This window comes from Triturus cristatus, chromosome 4_1 (genome assembly GCF_964204655.1).
Source record: "Triturus cristatus chromosome 4_1, aTriCri1.1, whole genome shotgun sequence".
NCBI classification, from domain to species: Eukaryota; Metazoa; Chordata; class Amphibia; order Caudata; family Salamandridae; genus Triturus; species Triturus cristatus.
Window position 1 is genome coordinate 1,029,278,306 of NC_140585.1, and position 23,153 is coordinate 1,029,301,458.

The 23,153-nt window shown below is 43.6% G+C and overlaps 1 pseudogene; it reads left to right on the forward strand.

Moving 5' to 3' along the window:
- Window positions 1–6,826: 6,826 nt before the first annotated feature.
- The window catches only part of LOC146856003 (uncharacterized), a 96,180-nt pseudogene continuing 79,853 nt past the window's right edge, over window positions 6,827–23,153 (forward strand).

Here is a 23,153-nt window from a genome sequence, read left to right on the forward strand (position 1 = left end):
TGGATACATACTCCCTCAGTCATTTGATGTCTCTTTTGTTTTGATGTATTATTTGTCGTTAACGGATGTGGTTGAAATGTTATAAAAGATGATATCCAGTGAACAGGTACGGCATTTACATATATATTGATCTGTTTGCTCATGAATTGTTATATGATGCAATTCAAGAGTTGAGTTCAAATATGATTAACTTTCTCCTATTTGCATTGATGTTTTCACGCATTACTGACCACTGTTATGAAGAGGTACACTAAACAAATTCACTCTGGCCCTCAATTGGAGATAACAGAATGTGCGGGCCGTGGGTGCCCAAGGCGATTTATAACCGCATGAGCAATCTTATACTGTTGGCACGAATGACACCATAACTGTGAGAAGGAAATGCTTTGATTTATATGCACAGTGTCATAGAACATGTGATGTTATTAGAAATGGGATATGTATTGATGCTTGAAAACTTATGTAACAGAAAAGGTAAAATGCAATAAAGATATTTAAAAAAAAATGAAAACAAATTGATGGAAAAACGGTGTGCGGCTGCAAAAGTTCCGAAAATAGAAGGAATAAAACAAAAAAAACAGTCCAAGTGCTTCCCGCTAGGAAGAGAAGTCACAAACCTACAGTTTGGTGTAGAAGTGAGGTGCTCTCCTACTGAAACAAAGCTTCGTACGGAGTGCCGGCGTGGAGCTCCAGAATCACGCCACCATCATGTTTGGCATCAAAACCACACCCTCTCAATTCACTACTCTAACATTTCAGGGTCTCATGACTGGCTTTACATGTTCTCTTTTAATTTTCATTAAACTTTCACCAATAACTCTTTCTAATCTTGAGGACATCATTAAGAATGTTCATTGGGTTGCAAAGTATGGCTGATTTGTTCATGATTTCCTTGTTACATTCCTTATAACTCACTCGCACATATTTCTGTAGAGACTGATATGTGATAGTTCTTTATTCACGTTTTTATTCATATATTAATTTATTTGGCAACCTGGGGCATGTCATTCCTATTAAAACTGCTTTATGTAGGAACAATGGAGGTGCACAGCCACGGAGATGTGATGGAATATATAAACTGCAGCGGGAAACAAAGATATAAAATCAAACAGTATTTTGTAATGAGGAGGCAAAAACACCAAAAGAAAGAAAGAAAGCAATACAAAAGTTATACAGATATGGTAACATGCCTGACCCACTTACATATTTGGTACATTTTGCTTCTGCAAATGTTTTTTTTTTATTCCAGTGTCATAAGATGTCCTTTGTAGTGTGTTTTAACACAGTTGAATGTGGGGTGGGTTAGAATGTCAGGGTGCAGTGAGTTCCTAAGAATAGGAACTAGAAGTTAGGGAGATTTGAATCTGGATGGTGTGCAATGGGCTCAGGTGTGACTGGCAAGTTCTAGTTGATGTACCGTAAATTCCTGCAGCATGTGCAAGAATTCATTACGTTGGGAAGATAGTATGGAGAGATACTCTTTGTATACAATTTGCTCAAATGCTTTACAAGGTAATGTTTTACTAACTAAGCATTATGAACCTTTGTTGCAAAGAGGAGTGGTGAGGTTGCTCAAGGCAGTTAGAATAAGGTTCTCGTGGCAAAATTGGGAACTGTGTGTAATGCAGAGAAGGAATATTGAGGGAAGCCCATGTCAGACTGCTGCAGTACCTAATTTAATAAGTACAAGTTAAAAAATTAGTGTCCTGAGTGTACTGAAACAGAGAGAATGGCATTTTTCAGGGGTATCTTGCTGAAGTGAAGACAGTCAAGATGCCTGGCAGAAAGTTGATAGATCATGTGGAAGGGGTGGGTGTAGAGAAGAACTAATATTAGACAACCTCCATTTTGGAGGAGCGCATCATGAGAGATCTGAGGGTCATCCAATATAATAGTGGAATGAGGTGGGGAGAGATGTGTGAAGTGCAGAAATAAATTTGTGTGTGATCAGTGCAAATGTGACATATTTGGTACATTTTGCTTCTGCAAATTTTATTTTTTTAATTCCAGTGTCATAAGATGTCCTTTGTAGTGTGTTTTAACACAGTTGAATGTGGGGTCGGTTTGAATGTCAGGGTGCAGTGAGTTCCTAAGAGTAGGGACTAGAAGCTAGGGAGATTTGAATCTGGATGGTGTGCAAGGGGTTCAGGTGTGACTGGCAAGTTCTAGTTGATGTACCGTAAATTCCTGCGGCATGTGCAAGAAGTCATTACATTGGGAAGATAGTATGGAGAGATGCTCTTTGTATACAATTGCCCAAATGCTTTACAAGGTAATGTTTTACTAACTAAGCATTATGAACCTTTGTTGTAAAGAGGAGTGGTGAGGTTGCTCAGGGCAGTTAGAATAAGGTTCTCATGGCAAAATTGGGAACTGTGTGTAATGCAGAGAAGGAATATTGAGGGAAGCCCATGTCAGACTGCTGCAGTACCTAATTTACTAAGTACAAGTTAATAAATTAGTGTCCTGAGGGTACTGAAACAGAGAGAATGACATTTTTACAGGGGTATCTTGCTGAAGAGAAGACAGTCAAGATGCCTGGCAGAAATTTGATAGATCATGTGGAAGGGGTGGGTGTAGAGAAGGACTAATATTAGACAACCTCCATTTTGGAGGAGCGCATCATGAGAGATCTGAGGGTCATCCAATATAATAGTGGAATGAGATGGGAAGAGATGTGTGAAGTGCAGAAGTAAATTTGTGTGTGATCAGTGCAAATGTGACATGAGAAGCTGAAAATGGAGATAATATCCCTGAAGGAAGTGGTGCATATGAGGAACAGAAGTAGACCTTTGTGCAATGCTTAAGGAAATTGACTGGTTCAGAAGATGATCTCTTGTTCATTTATAACAATTTGAACCATTATCTTGAAGAAGAAGTTAATAAAGATATTGGACAATAGTCAGAGAAGAAGAAGCTCAATATTTAGCTTTTTAGTTGAAGATATATAACAGCAGATTTTAAACAGTGTGAGTAATTTCCAGTTGGAAATGAGTGGATGAATAGGGAGGTTAGGGAGAGAAGCATTGTGGAAGAGAGGCACAGGGGGTTAATCACATGTCTGGAAGGATCAGAAGAGAATCAGATCAGATGCAAGTCTGAAGATGAGTTCCACAGAGCAAAGCTGGTGCCTAAGCGAGTGAAAAAAAGAGGTGAGGTTGAGGTTGGAGGGGTGATATTTAAAATCATATGAGTGTTTGTATTGCAGGTAATCTTAGAGAAGCAATGCCATAAAAAGCCCATGTCGGAAAGTAATAACTTATCACTAGTAATATGGCCACAAAAACACTAAAAGTTTCAGTTAGGGTATCAAAAAATTATTCACTTGCTTGGCGCTTGGTAGCTGGCAAACGAGCAGGCAGGCTTAACTTAGGAGACAGGTGTGTAAAGCATTTAAAAACAGCAATACATTAAACAAGTAAGACACCACACACAATAAAAGTTACACTCCAATTCATAAAAATAGGTTATATTTTATGAACAAATAGACACCAAAACAACAAAAATCAAATGTAGGGAACCAGAGATATACATTTTTAAGGATTAAACACGTTCTAGTGCTTAAACTGTAGCGCCACTTTGAGACATCTGGTTGCACTGGTTGCACTTGACCAGGACAAAGTGTAGGTTTGAGCAGACCATGATCAAGCCCTTATCGGATACTCTAAGCGGGAGGTCTCGGTCAAAATTATAGACTTAGAAACTTTTCTGCAGGATTTTTCTCTCGATGTTGAGCAGTCCCCTCCATTAGGCTGATTTCGATGCAACGTTATCATATTGCTTCTACGCGAGGCCTCGGTCTATTCCTGGAAGTCTACAGCTGGACAAACCTAAAATCCAGGCTGGATCACAGTTGAAGGTAACCCAACCTGACTCTTGATGTCGAGTTAGTCGCCTTATGGAGTTTTTGGACAAAAAGTTCCCAAAATTTACCAAACTTCAGGATTCTCCTAGAGGGTCCTTGGAATGTCTGGACTGCAATTCCCACAATATACCTGGCCAAATCCTTAAAAGACCGCTGGATGCACTACAGGATGGAGAATCTTAATGGGCATAATGTAGGTGGGCTCTGTTAACCTGTAGCTTGCAGGTAGTCCACTCCCTAATCCTTCTTGAAGCAAGGTAAAATCCTTAGGGTTGTAGTACTAGATTGTGTAGCAGGTGCAGTTCTTCCAAATTCATTCCTTTGAGTGCAGATCCAAATTCCAGCAGGACAGTCCTTTTGGTCCTTGTAGTTTCAATATAATCTACAGGGAGTTGTATTGACTTGAACAACTGCTTGGCAAACACAATTAATAATTAGCAGTATCTATCCTAAATGACACTGAATGTCAAAAAATGGTCTAGTAATTATTTTAAATGGAATGAAAGTCAAAACACACCGCAAACAAAAGATCAGTTGTTTAAAAAAATGTAAACATTTTTTCTCATAGTTAAATTTGTATATTGCTGTCACATACATGGTGGCTTACCCAGCGCGCACGTTTACAGTTGACCTAGCCCCTACCCATCTGACAGCAATAATGGGCAGACAACGGGCAGGAACAAGCATGCAGTCCACGACGTCCTCGGTGCCACCCAAGCACCCAGAAAATGAACCAGAGCCTGATGACAATGTGGACAACCCCACACTGGGATCTAAGATAGACAATGTGTTGCAGGTGATGCAACTGGGTGTGTCCCCGGCACAAACGCGCACGTCACTGGAGGGGTGAATTGATAAGGTCAAATCGGACTTTACAATATTGCACACAGATCACCGCAAGCTGGCTGAGAGGGTTGATGGAATCGAGGCTGAAATTGAGGAGATCCTCCTCACCACCAAGGCTTATTCGGCTGAAGTGCGGACAGTCGCTGAGAAAGTGTGCATTCTGGAGAATAATAATGCAATAATGTATGGATCGTGGGATTCCCAGAGGGAATGGAGGGACGAGATAGGGTCTCTTACACGGAGACCTGGCTGAAGACTTTGCTATAGAAAGGGAGCACAGAGTTCTGGCGGGGCAGCAGCAAACAGGAGCTGGATCTTGTCCATTCTAATTCGAATCCTGAATTACAAAGATCAAGATGATACTATATTGCAGGAATTACGTAAGCTGGAAGAAGTGAGAGTTGACAACTCTAAGGTGATGTTCTACCCAGACTATTCTCTTGGTGTGCAGCAACAGAGAAGCACGTTCCTGTCAGTTAAACAGAAGTTGCGGGAATTAGACATCAAATACTCTCTTCTCTTCCTGGCCTGGCTTCGAGTGGTGAAGGACGGAGTTACACATTTCTTTATTGCAGCGGAAGAGGCATGGGACTGGCTTAAAATGGAGGGACACCGCGTGTCACTGGTAAAACGGAATACAGCCACGAACTCACAGCACAGCAGCCGCAGCCGCAGGAGCTGGCAGAGGCCTCGCACATGCATCAGGAAACGCCCGCCGCAGCTTAAGGCTGTCCCTGACTTAGAGCAGTGCCTACAGAAACGCCGTGCTGCCCTGCAGACAGTGGTGACAATGAGAATGAGCCCAGAATGTAGGGACACAGATGCCTCACCAGAGCACTCCATGAGCACAGACAGCTTGTCGGCGAGATGCCTGTTAGGTGAAGACTTGCAGCCAGTGCCTGAAGTGATACCCCAAACAGCAGATTACATTATGTAATGTAAACATGGGCTGTCCTCATACTTATTATACAGCGATTAGAGAGGGCAGTTATCCTAGAGAGAGGAGTGTAGTGTTGCAGAGTGGAGATCTGACAATATGACTTGTGCACTGCTGTAGGCATATCTTCTCTGCCATCCCTCCCGCTGCCTTCTCTCCCGCCATGGGTCCGAAGGGGCTGCAATGACAGTAAGAAGAGACGCAGGGACCATAACAAATTGTTTTCATAGGACCAGAGCTTCAATTAGCTCATTTTACACTCAGTTAGGGCTACCCCCTATCCATACACCAAGTAGTACGGCATGCAAAGCCAAAAGTTGCAGCGAGGCACAGTTCAAGGTTTGGGCAGATACCATTTGTTCCTCTGCTCTGTCACAGTTATACCACAAAATGTCTAATCCCCCATATAGCATCTCACTATCACATTATTGGAAATTGCGTGCAGAGAGCTGGTGGAATAGGCCTAGGCCACATGTGCGTGCCACCCGCCCCTCTTGCAGAGCAGCAAGCCGAAGAGACATACATGTATGATGTATAGATAAAGGATGCCACTGACAACAATAATAACCTGGAATGCCAGGGGTATGCACACGCCAGTGCCCCAAAATAACACATATGCATCCTTAAAGAGAAATGCAGCACACATCACGTTATTGCAGGAAACGCACATATCATAGCCCGAGATACACAGGCTACAGCATAAATGGAGAGGGCAGATATTTGCCACAGGCTACTCATCATATGCACAGGGAGCAATAGTATGGGTCAGGCCAGGCACACATTATGTTTCGGAAGCAACGGAAATAGATGATTATGGTCGATATGCATTGACGAAAGGCAAGCTCAATGGCAGGCCGATAGTGCTAGGTTCAATATATGCCCCGAACACTGACCAGGCCCCATTCTGGCATGCATTATCAGTAAAGCTATCCCAGTGGTGTGATGTTCTTTTGTTGTTAGGGGGGGCTATAATACAGTATTGGATACAGGATTAGATAGGTCCTTCCCGACACTGCAGCAGACAACTGAAGCGGCTAAACACTAAAGGCTTGAGTGAGTGGCACTGTAGTCGGGGGCTTGTAGATTTATGGAGGATGTTAAATCTGCACACCCACCATTACTCATACTACTCACACCCCCATGACCTACACGTGTGACTCAACAGATTTGTGAGAAGCATGGCACTGATAGCAGATTGCGTGAATGCGGACTACATAGGGCGCACACATTCTGATCATAATCCACACATGGTACAGCTAGGTGGGGCCGATCCGATGCCAGCCACTGAACTATGGTGTCTACAGGCAGTAGCACTGGAGGACTTTCCCTTTCGGGACTCGGTGGGGTTGGCCATAGTCACATACTTTGACACAAACGAAGGCTCAGTAACTGATCACAGGACACTATGGGACGCTTACCAAGCGGTGGTACGGGGACAATGCCTGAGCCTGACTTGGAGTATACGTCGGCAGTTGGACCGTAAAGCTAAACCTATTGAGGATACCCTCATCAATTTCGAAACTGACTTAGCAGGGGGCATTGCCACGCAGCAGGCGCTAGACGATCAAAGACAAAAACATGCTGAGGTAATGGAAAGATTGTGCTGTCTGAATAATGTGGTGCACTCGTCCCGTACTCATTCTTCCGCTGATAGAGCGGGGAGACTATTGGCATATCTTATACAACAAGACCTTGTGCAACAACTGACGCTGATCTTACGATCCAGAGCCGATCAACAGCTAACGCAGCAATGCGACATATATGGCGAATTTACTGTTCACTACACCGACATATATAAACCAGTGGTACAGGCAACCCCGGAGGCGCTGGATGCGTATCTGTCACAGCTACCCATGCCAATTGTAGATGACTCTCAACGAGCTGAGCTGAATGAGCCACTAACGCTGTTAGATGTGCAGTTGCGATTCGGTTATTGGCCACAGGCAAGGCGCCATGTTCGGTTGGGCTGTCGGCTGAATTTTACAAGGCTTACCAAGGCACACTTGCCCCAAAATTGCTGCCATTATATATCAGTGCACAAGAGACAGCCATTTTACCTCAGTCGCTGCGTGAGTCCCTGCTTGTTTTGCTGCCTAAGCTGGATAGAGATACGGAGCTTCTGGGCTCCTATTGCCCACTGGCACTGTTAAACTCAGACTATAAAATACTTGCCAAACTATTGGCAAGTAGACTGGCCCCAGTGGTCCCACAACTGGTACATGAGGATCAAAACGGGTTTGTACTGGCACGCAGCACGTCCCTCAACTTACGACGTTTTTTTCAGAATCGCCCACTACTCAAGAGAGCACTGGCCACACTCGGGGTGCCTAGTGTTGGACCTAGAAAAAGTGTTCAACACGCTCGAATGGAACTTTCTCTTTGCCACCTTAGCCAAATACGACCTAGGTGACTACGTCGGCCTAGTTAGATATCTCTACAAATGTCCTACGGTAAAGGTTAAGACAGGCCCGTATGTCTCTGAGACCATCTTGATTGGTTGAGGAACGCGCCAAGGTTGCCCCCTTTCCCTGCTATTGTTCACGCTGGCCATTGAACCGCTGGTGGTAGCCTTGCGTAGCACCATGGCAGACTGGGGAATACCACTAGGCGATGGGGTGCATGCTGTGTCCCTCTATACCGATGATCTTCTGATATATTTGTGCAATCTCCGACAGTCGTGTGATGCAACAGAAAAGGCACTTTCAGATGGGTTACGCAATAACTGGGGCAAGTCATGCCTTTATCCCTCTAATGACACCACCTCAGACCCCGCGCTAACGGCCAATGGCAGGCCAGTGCGCTGGCAGCAGACTGCATTTCGGTACCTAGGGATTCGGATATTTAGAGAACAACTGGACCTTTTCGAAGGTAATTACACCAGAACAGTGACGGCACTCAGATCGCAGATGGCGGCTTTGGCGCACACTGCCTCTTGCCACTATGGGCAGAGTGGCGCTATGGAAAATGGTGGCACTTCCACAACTGTTATACCACTTTGCAAATCTGCGGGTATACATCAAGCCTGCGGTGTTCCGATTGTTTGAGGTGGACATGAGACAATTAATTTGGCAAGACAGTCGAAATAGAGTGGGTTAGCCAAAATGTCCTTACCCGTGGATGGTGGTGGAGGGGCAGTCCCAAATATGGAGCAATATTATCTGGGAGCACAGCTGCAGTGGGTGGCCCGCTGGATCAGCGATAGGCAGCTTGCTGACACTGCTACACAACACCTGGGCTATACCTAGGGGCAGATAATGTTTCATCCAGATAGGAAGGGGCAGGGTCCTACCGAGCAGCTGGTGAAAGTGGCATATGCCTGCTTCCGGCGAGTCCTACGATTCACCAAAGAGGTCCCCCCATATGTGCCTGCTCTTCCGCTATTGGGAACGCTGAGGCAGCGACAAGTGACTACAGCGGTGGAACTCCGCGCATGGGAGAACGCCAGACTCCAGACGGTGGGGGACGTATTTCAAGATGGGCAGTTGCTCCCATTTGACACATTTGTGTCAAATGGGCCTACCGAGCGGCCAGTTTTTACTATACGCAGCACTCATTAGATCGTTATGGTTACTCTGACATGGCAAAAGAACCAAAAACGCACTTAGCAATTCTGTATCTACATACAATGGGGGCGTGCCGGCACCTTGTTCGGTGGTTAGCGGAGTTGCTAAGGACACATGCAGCAGACCCACTAGTAAAGCTAAGAGGACACTGGGATGGAGATCTGCTGAGACAAAGCACAGACCGGGAATGGGTAACAACTTTAGACAGCCCCACTTACATACCATGGAACACCAAGTTTAGGCTCATACATTTTTACATAACACCAAGGGCTTACATGACACCAGCCTAAATCAATAGAATATTCAATCGAGTAGATGAGCGGTGCCCTTGCTGCAAACTGGTGGAATGTGAGCTGATACACATGCTGTGGGCATGCAACAAGCTGACACCTACTGGGAGATCATCACAATACACTTAGCGCGCTGCACAGACCCCGAACTGGAATGGAACTGGGAGGAGTGATTACTGGGGCCATATTGGAGGCCGAAGAAACATTAGGTGACAACCCGCTTTATAGATCTGGGACTTATAGTGGCAAAGCGCCTCATCACTAATCACTGGAAATACCCTGACCCCCCATCAGTGAAAGCATTGTATCACTTCATGAAATGTTGGGCACAGGCGGAAAGCATGGTGCTTCGGAGAAAAGTTGCCATTGGCATACGTAAGACACCCCTAGCCGTGGCTTGGGACACAATACTCACAGACCCCCGAAGCGCATGGCAGGAACACTCAGAGACACAGGGCCTCATTTATGAAAAGTGACGCATCGCTGCATGAAAACAGCGATGCATCACTTTTCATTGCGCCCTCCTTGCGATAGCAATGATGTGTCATATTTACAGTATCAACCATCATGTCGCAAGGAGTTACAGATACGTCAGTATTTCTGACGTATCTGTAGGCACAAAAATGACCCATTGCTGGAGTGTGTCACAAAAGTAACGCAACTCCAGCAATGGGTCATTTACACATGGGCAAATTCCATGTTAAATATGCTTGTGTCAGTTTTACGCCTGCCATGAGGCAGGCATAAGATATTGACGCATTTGCGTCCAAGACTTCACTGCGACACTTCTATGACCTTTTCTTGCACCAGAAGGCCCCCCTGCATACATTATACCTGGTGCAGGTATAATGTGGCGCAGGGGTTTACAAAGTGACGCTTCTAACTAGATGTGTCACTATGTAAATATTGCGCAACATGGCGCATTTTTTACACCGCTGGTGCGTCACAAAAAGTGATACACCGGCGGTGCAAAAGGGACGCAAGCGCCCATGAATAAGCGCCACAGGGTTTATCCCAAGCAGTGCTTAATTTGTGCCGGTGCTTTCCGGTGCTTAGCACCGGCACTTAATTATCAGGGCCGGGTCTACGCATCTGCTACGCACGTCACATCTTGATGATTTTAACATTTACCTTACTGTACTCGCAGCGTGCTTTTCATGTCTCCCGAGTGACTCATGGCGGTTAACTGTGTTGCGGGAGGCTGTGAGACTTCTTAGTCACTTAGCCTGCCCTGAAGAGAAGATTCATATAAATTAATAATAAATAATATGTTGAACATGGCGACCCGGGCCACGGTCCTTAGTTCAAATTCACTCAGTTTTGCACTGTTGCGGTGGGCGGGCAGGACACACATTTGGGCTGGATTTGGTTTCTGATGGGGGTAGTGGCTGTGCGCGCCGAAGCGTGCGTGCGTGCGTAGATTTTTTTTTAACATTGCCACGCCGCCTCAGCATAACCATCGCACCTCACCACCCGAGTCGTCATTGTTCAATTCAGCCCGAGTGCCGACCCGACCGACGAAGACATTGAGGGAAGGGCAGCCTGTGCTGTGCAGGTATCGAGGAGTACAGTACTGTCTTTCTGGTATCAAGCAGCACCAAGCCGCCTAATCGTAATTAGTTATTAAAGGCAGTGCTGGCCGCCCACCACGAGAGTAACGGTAAAAAGTTAAGGAATAAAGTAAATTAAGGGCCTGCCGTGGTTAAGTTAAAGCCAAGGCCCTGCCCGTCCAGCCCCTGACTTGTCAAAACATGGCATGCGCCGAGCACGAATTAAGTTCCCTGTAACCCCTCGCATAAAAGAGAGGCAAGCGCATTTCCTCTTCCATCCGGGTACAATTATGTATGTGAGTTTCTTGCTCACAGAAGGTCATGAACCAATGGTCCAGTCCAGTAAAACAAAAGGCGTCAGAAATCTTGACTGGAATAAGTAAATCGAGCGCATGGCATGCGCTCCAAAACTATTTTTTTCAAGAGAACTTTTGGGCTCACTCGCCCAAATGCTTGGCGGGATCTATACCAGCCCTTCTGACCGGCCCTTTTCTAGATTTATTCAGGCTTTAAAGTGAAACCTTGTGCACGCACAGGTCGGAAATGACAGTCTTGTACCCATGTGTGACCGGTGCTTGGTAGCAAATTAAGCGTGATTATGGGGGAGTTTATCCCCCCTTCTCTCCTATGCCAGCTTTATTTCCATAATTAAAAAGTGACAATATAAAAGAGAGGACAGGTCTAAATGTAACTGTCCTGTCATAAACAGACACCGCTGTACATTTCAAAAGCAATCAAATTCAGGGAAATGCCTTTCATTTTTGTTTTTCTTTTTCAAACAATTTTAAACCAATTTTGGTATGTGTACTACATTGTATTTCTGCATGCTGGACCGTGGTAGAATATATACTAATTTCACCACAGTGACTTGAGCAGGGGCAATACCACTGTGAATATTCACCAGTTATCCTTCATATTTTGTGCTGACTTTCCGAATCCAGTGCTCTTTGCCCAACCACCAGCGAGGGAGGATGGGTGGGGAGGAGAGGGATACATGTTTTTTTGGGGGGGGGGGGGCGGAGGAGGTGGGAGGAAGGGGGCGGGTAGTCGGAATATTTTCTATTGTCTGCCAAGCAGTACCTCTTTTGGTTTCAAGCTGCCCACGTCTTTCTATAGGTTAACATGCCTATTAAAGTATAGTTTGGTTCCCGCGTGTAACATGGACGCCTCCTTAATGAAGTTCAAGACTGCACTGTCTTCAATCCACCTTATGCTTTTTCATCCACCACCAGACACTCACGGCCCCGTTATCTCACCCTTGAAGTTGTTTTTTTCAGGATCAGAAGTAGGGCTTCTAAAAAGTAGTTTTATAATACAGCTGCATTTATTTGCTTTATTTTACAATTTGAAGCCCTGGTGAACCCAGTTGTTTAATGTTATGCTATTAAAAGAGTATTAATTGGGGGTTTGCACAGTTGAATCTATTTTGTCACCATTTGCACTGTTGGCACAAAACACAGGGCAGCCACTTGGAAGGGTGTTCCTGGGGTTGCAGTCATCTGTCACCAGCGAAGAACACTAGAGGTGGAGAATGAAAATCCCAGCTCTTATTGCCTTGGATAGTACATCAAAGAGTAATGGCAATATTTTCCATAAGAGAACGCCTGTTTTTCTCTATCACATATACGGTGTTGTGTAAAGGAAAGTGTTGTTACCAGACTGATTTTCTCTAATAGCAGTTGTAGGGGCGAAGGGAATGATATATTTCTAAAAAAAAACACACATACAGAATTTTACAAATGTTTGTTCAGTCACCTAATCAAGCATGCAATATAAGGGAAAAAGGGGATTGCAGCCATCTTAACCTGTCCTATCAAAACCTTTCTATGAGGAATGCTCCTTTGCTGATATTCAGATCGGTTATTACATCTGATGTTTAGCAGTCAGTGCCAGTTGAGGATGTGGTGGAGCTAACAGAGTAAGTGGGTGGGGCCAGTGGAGGAAATGGGTGGAGAAAAGTAGGTGTAGCTTCCAACAAACATTTGAGCACCTGCACTTCATTCATATTTTACAAATTAAGCACTGATCCCAAGCAACTAGAGGGACACAAGAGCACGCAGAGGGATCCCAACAATAGCTAGTGCCCTCCCCAACAGGCATTACTCCAAGCTTAGACTATGGACAGCATGCACGCAGCAACCCCTGACACGTATCCAAGGTAACAGGTATTGACAATGGGACAAAAGTTAACGAAATGATGGCGACAAACAATGTGGCAAGATCTATATCGTATGCAGCAGTAGCAACATCACCTGCGATTAATATACCAACTCAGTGAGATGCAATGCCCCTCACCCCTTAACCCCCTATCCTATTGTTCTCCCCCCACAAGCCAATATGCTATTACCAGCAATGTTGTGTACATTTTAGTGGTATGTTTGTTTACGTAATATTATGTTGTTATAATAGGTACTGTACCCTGTTTGCCTTCGGTTCCCGATACGAAACTTGCAGTCCAAAGTTTATTATTTGTGACAAGCACTGCTTGTAAAAAATGCAAATATGCAATTTCAGTTGTCTGTTACTGCTGTAATACATGAAAATTCGTAAGAGTAATTAAGAAATTTAAACAAAAAAAAAATGGCTGTCACATACACAAATGTCAGAACGTGACTTTGGTGAACCGTGTGACATAAAGTGCATGCGTGCTATGGTAAATAACCAAAATATACATAAATTAGAAGGACAGAGATACAATGTAGATCTGTCCCTGTCAATATTTATACTTAAATAAAATATCTCCATTGTTAGCCTATGGAGCCATTCACTACAATCGGGAAAAATAGAATTGGCAGTTTTTCCCTCACCAGGGCTTATAAAAATATATTTTAATTATGTCCCTGCTTTTAGTTACAAGGCACCCTACACCTGGGGCATCTAGAGGAGACCTTAGGGATGAGGTATATGTACAAAATATTATAGTTTGAGACTTTTTGGAAGTACCTTTGATTACAAAGTAGAATTTGCGTTTCATTAAATTTTAATAGCAGACTGCAGGGCAGGGTTGGCTTTTAAAATGACAGCAGGCAGCTCAGTAGTGCACTCTCTAGAAAGGAAGTATACTGGGCCTCTAAAGCTCCCTGCCTTACTATATACTCGGAACTCACAGGAAGTTTGAATCCCCCTTGCCTTTTTATATACTAGGGACTTACAGTGGTCTGTCATTGCTAATTGTAATTATACCTAACCATATAATTTTAATCAGAGCACCAGCCTTGCATCTGGTTAGCAGAGATCAAGGCACAATCAGAGTCAGGAAACAATCACTTAGCAGTGAAAAATGGGGGCAAAAAGTGGTAGGACACTACTAAAAAGTCCTGATTTCTCACAATGCATAAAGGGGAAATTAAAGGTGTGCTTTGAGGGGCAATGATAGTATTGATTTTGCATGCCGGATGGAGATGAGGCACAGTGATATCATGATGTTTTGTAAATAGATAGCCTTTGCTTTTTGTAAGGCTCTTGACAATGTATTCAAGGTGTGTTTCTAGGTACGAGATTGTACAGACACTTGTTTTCCACTATCTATGAAGGCACAACCTTCTCATGGCATCAGGAAGCAAATTATTCATGTGTTCCAAGCTGTAGATGTGGAGAGGCTGAAGAGATTGAGTGCAGCAAAGGATAGGGTTTTAACCAGCCTAATGAAGGATATTGCTTACTTGGTTGAATAATATTTTGAGTTGAGGTAGCCTAAGCTTCTTTTGTATAGTAATGCAGGGTGAGATTCAGGAGTATGTTTTCTTGTTGAGATGCGATGGGGTAGTTGGGTTGGTGGGGGGAGGACTATTTTTCTACAAGGTGACAAAGTCATGGTCAGAAGTGGAGTGATGATTAGTATGAGAGAAACTTAGCTTGTTAGAAATTACTATGATGTGTGCATTATTATTTACTGTGTATGGAGTAGAGGTGAATGTATTGCATTCAGAGTAGTCAATAGTTGGGTAAAAGATTTGCTCTTTTCTTTGATACTAAGGTTTAAATTGAATCTTCAAGCAGGATGAGGAGGGAAGGAATCAAAAGGATGAATGCGAATAATTAGATCATCAAAAAAATAATCAATAGAGCCAAGTGGCTGATAGAGTGTGACAATGTTAGTTAATAAGAGGGCAATGACCGAGGTGAGTGGAATTTAAGGGAAGTAGGCAGTGTAATTGACACAGAGCAGGCAGCTTTTGGGTTATGCCATGTCTTAATGATGGCTGTGAAGTTTAGTGTGGGATTCTATAAGTCAAACACAGACTGAGTGTTCCATAGCCACAAAGAGATAATAATAAAAAATGCATCCAGAAAATTGTTACATTTAGGGGATTAACATGTTGTAATTTATGTGCTGGTCATCCGATGACTAGATAGAGAAGCAGCTTGTGAGCTTTCATTGGGTTTGTCATGAGTTCCCTGTATTCAGCCCTGTGCTGACTCACCCTGTCTCCTGGAATCCCCCAGCCCCTGTCACTTAAACTCCAGACAAGGAATGCACATCCTAGCAGAGGCAGGTTTGGATGGTTAGACAAGAAAATACCTACTTGGTGGTGTTTTCAAACACAGAATGTTAAAACCAACTTCACTAAAAGATGCATTTTATCATTTTGAGTTCAGGCATACTAAACTCGAATTTCTACCATGTTCCCTGAGTCAGTTAGGATTATAAGATGTAATAATCAAACTGCCCATTCTGGCCAATAGGGAAAAGGTAGCCTTGCAATAGAGAAAAGCGAAAATGGCTGTAATTCCCTATTAGGACATGCCACACACACCAGGGCATGTCCTACCTTATACTTACAATGCAACCTGCCCTTGGGCCCACCATAGGGGTGTCTGATATAAAGAAAAGGGAAGGTTTAGGGACTGTCAAGTGGGTGCACTTGCCTAGTCAGCATGGCAGTACCAGACTGCACATAGGCTCTGCAAGGGCAGACCTGAGACACACTTTTAAAAGCTGCTTCTGTGGGTGTCAAAACCAGTGCTGCAAGCACACCAGCAGCATTTGTATTACCAGCCCTGGGCCCTCCTGGTGCACTGTACTAAGGTCTGACAGGGAACCCAAACCAGCCAACCATGGAATCACTAGTCCATACATCAATTTACAATGGAGAGCATATGCACTTTAGCACTGAGAAGCAGTGGTAAAGTGCCCAGAGCCATAAAACAGCCAACAACAGGTAAGAAAAAATACAGGAGGGAGGCAAAAAGTTCAAGGATGATCCTGCAATAAGGGCCAAGTCCAAAGGTTGGCACCCCAGAAAACAACACTCTAGTCCCCCCAGGAAAACCACTGTAACAGGTCATCAACTTTCGTTTTCTCACTCATTCATGTCCATAATAAACAAAATAAGGAGACAAGGAAAATGTATAATATTTGTTGAAACTATCGTGTTCTATCATGAAGCAACTGTGATGCAATTAGAAAACATATTCAACTGAGTAGAGTAAGCAGCATTACTAATAAACTGTATACAATGAAAAGCCCTTATAATGGCGAATAATATCTTTGCCTATGCCTGACCTCACAATGTGATCACAGTGATATATCGGAGATCTCTGATATTAAAACCGGGCCCTATACCTAGCATTTGCAGTTAGCTGGCTGCATCTCTGATTTGCTCAGAGCTGGCATGCTCTTTCTGGGACCTTCCTCTCTGTTTTCCAACCAGCAAGTCTTGGCTTATATGTCAAGAAATGGCATTCTTGAAAACAGCAACGGGCTCTATCTGTTATGTCAATGTGTTAGTGACTGACCTCAGAGAAAAACAGTGCACAATATTGTTTAACTTTGCACAAAATGTCCAAACCGAGTCCCAGGAAGCAGTGATAAATAATAAAAACAAAGAGAAACTGGGTATAAATATTGAGACCCAAACCCAAGAACTTTAGATCACTTTGGGAAACAAGAAGAAACCTTTGCTGAGGAGTGGAACCAGAGAGCCTGAGGAGAGACTATCCCTAAGCTGAAGTGCTGCTTGGGGAATTGACCTGTAGTGGTTGCCTCACTGCCAAAGAAAGGAGAAAGGAACTTTGCCTGTACTTTCTTTAACTTGTGAAGGATCTCCAAGCGGTTGAGAAAAGAGTTTGCCTCCTGCTGAAGTCTCAGGGACAACAGACTTCAACCACCAGCTCCCCTGAGTTCTTTGGAAATGCCTGCCGCTGTATTGGGGCCTTCTGAGGAACTGCGTGTCGCAAGGAGCTGGAAGCGCGACTCACGAAGAAGAAGCGTGTCGCCGCCGCAGCCGCATCACTGAACAAGGATGTCGCAGGTGTAGCTGTCGCATTGCATCGCATCGTAAAGAAACGTCTCGCAACATCGAAGAAGCGTGTCGCCGCGGCAGCCGCTGCTGTTGCATCACTGAACAAGGGTGTCGCCGCTGCAGCTGTCGCAAGGAGCCGAAGCATCTCGCATCACCGGAGAAGTGTACCGCCACCACAGCCGCTGTCGTCGCATCACTGAACAAGGGTGTCACCGCTGCAGCTGTCGCATCGAGCCGATGCACCTCGCACCACCAGAGAAGTGTGCCACCGCCGCAGGCGCTGTCGTCGCATCACTGAACAAAGGTGTCGCCGCTGCAGCTGTCGCATCGAGCCGAAGCGTCTCGTATCATCGATGAAAAGTGTCGCCGCTGTTGTCGCATCACTGAACAAGGGTGTCGCCACTGCAGCTGTCGCATCAAGTCAAGACGTCTCGCATCATCGGAGAAGCGCGTTGCAGGGCCTCTCGTGGCTCAGAAGAATTGTTGAGTCGCCGTACGGCCATCGGGCGTGCATGCATCGTGTCGCAGCAAGAAGAAGAGGCCATCTTTGTTTCATTGCACCAGATCTTCATCGCATCACGCCGCTGCGGGTCACATCACCACGGAAGCGCAGTAAGAAACCAACGCATCCCCATTCCTGCGTGTCAGGAACTGACGCATCACCTTCCCTGTAACACTTTCGTTGTATAGCGTTACGCATCCAAAGGTACATTGACTCAAAGTGTCACATTTTAACATCTAAAGAGAACTAAGCTAATTCTACCATTTTTAAGTACAGTATTGTGGATTTTTGTAGTTTATTGCCTTGTGTTAAATCTATATAAAGAATACTTATTTTTTATATAAAACTTGTGTGGTGCCCATCTGTAATGTTGTCACTTGATTACTGTATGTGTTCACAAATGCTTTATACACTGCCTCTGAGATAAGCCTGTTTGCTCGTGCCAAGCTTACAATGGGGTGAGCAGGGGTTATTTTAGGAGTGTCCCCCTTACCCAGACTAGACGCAAGGCTCCCTATTTGTCAAAGGTACCTACCTCTGCCAACTAGAGACCCCCAAATCTAACACCAACTTACCTGTTACTCTTGGAAGGTTAAAAGGACAGGTAAGGCACTGTGAGCTAGTCAGAATTTGGGCCCATGGGTACTGATGTGGTATCGTGACTCATTCCCTACATACTGACGTTCTCTGATCCCAGGCATAGTGCTATTTTCAAACAGAATCCTTATAACATGGCACCACAAACGCTTGGTGTGGTATTTATTCATGGGTCTCCTGAGTAGTGCTTTTGCGTGTCCATTATACCCTTACACCTATCACTGAAGACATCCATGGTGTTGGGGACTAATCCTTCAGAGTGTTTTAGGAAGCACCTAGTACTGTTGGTTTTTCAAGCTTGAAGGTTTAAAAGGCCGAAACCTATTTTGTGTTGTACTTTGTTTCGGTTGCTGTTTTTCTCGTGGTGCAGCCAAAACCTATTGCAATAGCTGCTAATTGCAGACCTGCTGTCTATGCACATGTTACTGCAGATGGCCTTACAAATGTAGGTGGTGACTTTTATTTTCGTGATCGAAGCCCATGATGGATAGCGCTTTCAAATCTTGAATTCTTGGGTCAATTTTCTGGCTGTGGATACTAACACAAACACATTTCATGAGTTCACAGTTGCTCCACCACTAGCACAATACAGAGTGAATGTGTTCTATGCAACGTTCTCCCTGGGAACAAACTACTTGGTTCTGCGGCACCCTACCCCATGTTCTTGCACCAGTGGGTATAGGTCCCCCTAAATAATGCAAATATTACTGCTCCACAGCTACAACCATTGAATGCTAATTTAAAAAGACTTTATATATGCTAACTCAATATGTTTCGTACACCCAGCACAACCAGCAAGAGTTGGCCTACCAGGGCAAACCCAGTTGCCTGCAGTACCTACGATAAGTCCAGTAATTGTTCATTCAGTTATGGGTAAAATCCCCACTAACCATGAGAAAATTCTATTTTGGATCACGCAAACAATCAACCAAATTGAAGCTGTGTTTTCCCTTATGGGACAACAAGGCAAGCACCAAATTTTATTTTGATATATGCTTACCCCACATAATGGTTCCAACTATAGGTGACAGTAACACTTAGGGGATAGTCTTTGTCACTATATGTACCATCAGTCATGGCACTTCGTCTGCGTCAGTCTTGCCAGACATGTTGAAACAAATACAGAATGAACATGGGGTAGCTGCTGCACTGGATATGGGGATGCAACTAATGGGAAATGTTCCCCTTGCGTCTACAATGATTCTGTCTAACATTAAAGGTAAAGTGGTATCTCTGGCTATACCTCAGTGGCTCTCAGTGGTTGCACAACCCAAACGTAAATGTGAGATGCTTATAAATATTGCTGATGTGTATACATCCTCAGGACGCAATCATTTTGGGAACCAGACATACTAAACCACCCCTTGGCAAACCTAGTACTAACAAGGAAGCAGAGCAGACCCATGAGTTTGTTAAAAGACAATGAGATAAATCTAAACAACCACAGAAAGGTAAACCTCATGGAGGTTCCTCACCCTGGGACCCCTCTGAGAGGTGCTACGATTTTCATGATTGCATCTAAATCAAGGCTAGGTATCATATTTCGGCTAAATGTTCTCGTTTCTTGCAGTACCCATCTGAAAAGCAGTACAAGAGAGGAGGGCAATCTGAGCACAGACAAGTAGAGCATGTGAAACCAAATAAGGAGACACAATGCATGTCTGATGTGAAGTTAAAAAAAGATCAAAAACCTCCTCAATATAAAGCCCCATTTCAGAAAAAGAAAGCTGCAGCTATAACTGTAAAATATGCCGCAGACACTGAGAACACTTCCACTGTACATAAGTTGGGTAGTGATGCTCCTCGACAGCATAGCAGCAGTCACTATAGTGCACTGGAATCTCCAGGAGTTTCTGACAGCAATAGCAACTGATAACTTTGTTACAGTTGAAACCCTAGCACTTAGCCCCACCAGATAGGTTATATGACTTAGATATACAATTTGAGGGTGACATACAACACAATTTTATAGTAATATTTTGGGAAAATGTAACTTTGTCTTATGATATCCTTTTATCGGGATGACACTCATCTATTACAAGTAGGTTCCCTGGGCACTCTCGCCCCTTGGTTCTTTCCTGTTGACCGGATGATTGGAATCTGTGGTCGACTAGAATTTGTTTCTTACCTGTGAGGCCAGCCCTGTTTAAGGAATTGGTTGCGTTACTCCGTCCTGATGAAGACTCGCAGCTGAGGTCCCCACTTGCCCTCCATGCATTTATCGAGTCGAAACGTCGACTCTCTCTACCTTAGACCTGTAAATTTGTGATTTAACACCAATGTTGTAGCCTTTGACACAACACATATTTAATAGAATTGAATTGATTTCATATACTTAAGACATTCTCGGACCATTCTTTATATTCCCGTACTGTACCCAGGTCCGTTGTTGTCGGTTGGGTTACCCCATTATTTATAATGGCCACCACACCAGCATATGCCGAAACAACACCTTCATGTGCAGCTATCACTAATTAGTCTGTGGTCTTGGTTGGGAATCAAACAATGATCAACCCCTGGAATGGTCCCAAAAGGGTTGTTTTGTTCACTTAAGTGGTAAGTATATTTAGATGGAAAGCCTTTAGGTTAAGGGATGCTGCCTCTATTAGCATTGCCGGAAGCCAAGATATCAGAATCTACTTTCATTTTAAAACAAGTAACTGCAGTAATAGTATGAGTCGCAACAGCAGATTATGCTGCTTCATCAGCCAGAAAATTCCACATAACATGTGCTCCCACATGCTGATGACTCAATGTATGAATAACATAAGCCTGTGGTAATCTTTTAGGTCTGCCACTTTAACTCAAAGCATTTTATGCTTGATTGTGCTGCCTTTCGAATCTTTGAATCCATTCTGTTGCCAATGATGTAAATTATCATTAAAGGACTGTACACAGTAACAAGAATCACACACAGTAAGTGTGAGGAATTCAGGATTTTTATGATTGAGTGCAAGAAGCAAAGCTTTCAGTTCATCATACTGTGCCGCGCAGTCCCCAAAGGACTGGGTGTGAGTTTTTTGTGTTTGGAATTTTCTGTCCAATATTATCCCAACAACGGTAGCATATGACACTGAATATTGCTGTTTATAGCTTGTAGAAGGCTGAGTTGAACCATCAGTATAAACTGTTCAAGGGGTAAGACAGAGGTGGGTATGGAATACACATTCTCATACAGTAGAAATTTTTGTGTCTGTAAAGATGGGTCAAAGGTGAAGTCTACATCAACAGATGTTAATGATGTTGTCCACTGTATCCATCTAGAATGGAGGGATTTAGTATTCAGGACACTAGCCTTTGTCACAGCCTCTAAGGCTGGCACTGTCGTAACAACAATGATGTGTTTCCTTTGTGCAAGAGGCCACTCTTTAAGAATTGCCATCTGCACCAGAGTCAGTATTTTGTCAGTGGAAGTAAAACGCATTTTCACATTGGAATATAAATACGATTTATATGCTATCGCCACTATCTCACCTTCATTAAAAGTGCTATAGGAAAATCCAACTGCAGCTGGTGAAACTCGTATGACTATGTTTGTAGTATTTACACATGTATGTAAGTGACGTGTTGCAAGCAAGTCAGATTGTAAATCTGAGTGTATCAGTATATTTTGCTGTCCAATGTGAACTGGAAAAACAGGTTGTATAAATGCGTTAGTGCATAGTTGGGAATGTATGTTCTGCAAAGATTAAGAAAACCTAATAAGGTTTGGAGTACCTTCAAAGTGTTTGGAGATTGCAACTGTGCACAATTATCCAAAAAGTGACGGGCAAGACTTTTACTCACATCCTAAGAAAAGGACACTTAGAAATTTGATATGAGCTTTCTTATAGTTGAACTTATAGCCACATACAGTGAATCCTAATTTATGCAATCCACTCTGGCAAAGTGTGTTTTTAACACAGCATACGTAAGGTAGATATCATCTAGTAGTACAATGCATCTGGGTCAATATCACGTAGAAATGATACTATGTAACCAGCAAACAGCCCTGGACTGTTCTTATATTCCATTGCTAGATGGGTAAAATTATGCTTAAAGCCAAGGGTAGAGAAGGCTGTCCAATCTCTGCTTTCAGGCGCAGGATTGTGGCTGAAAAAACTATTGGGAATATCTTAGGATGTTTTGTATTTTTTATGGACTATATTATTAATCAATTCTGTACTGTCTGTATTTTGTATAGCAAAAGCTTGTGTATGACTATTTAAATGCTGCATTCTAAAATGATGCAATCTGAATGATCCGGTTTCAAAACTGGAGAAAAGACGATTATTCATTTGAGAGACACAGGGTTCAATTACTCCCTGGTACTCCAATTGGGAGAGTGTTTCTCTAAAGTGCCTTAGCATTTTGTTTAATAGGATATTGTGGTTGCACTTGCAGGCTGAACCACATGGGTATAAAATGATAAGAAGAGTCCTTATCCCAGTGGAAATGATTGTGGTATAAAGCCGGGGCATGTGCAAATGCCCATTCTACTGCATTAGCTTCTTTGACTTCATCAGGGACAAGAACGGAAAATAAAGGTATTAGTACATCCTCACCCTGCGGGGATGTTTGGACAAATAGAGGGGGCATATTGACCTCCGATAAAAGGATATCATAAGACAAAGTTACATTTTCCCAAAATATTACTATAAAATTGCATTGTATGTCACCCTCAAATTGTATATCTAAGTCATAAAACCTATCTGGTGGGGTTAAGTGCTGGGGTTTCAACTGTAACAAAGTTATCAGTTGCTATTGCTGTCAGAAACT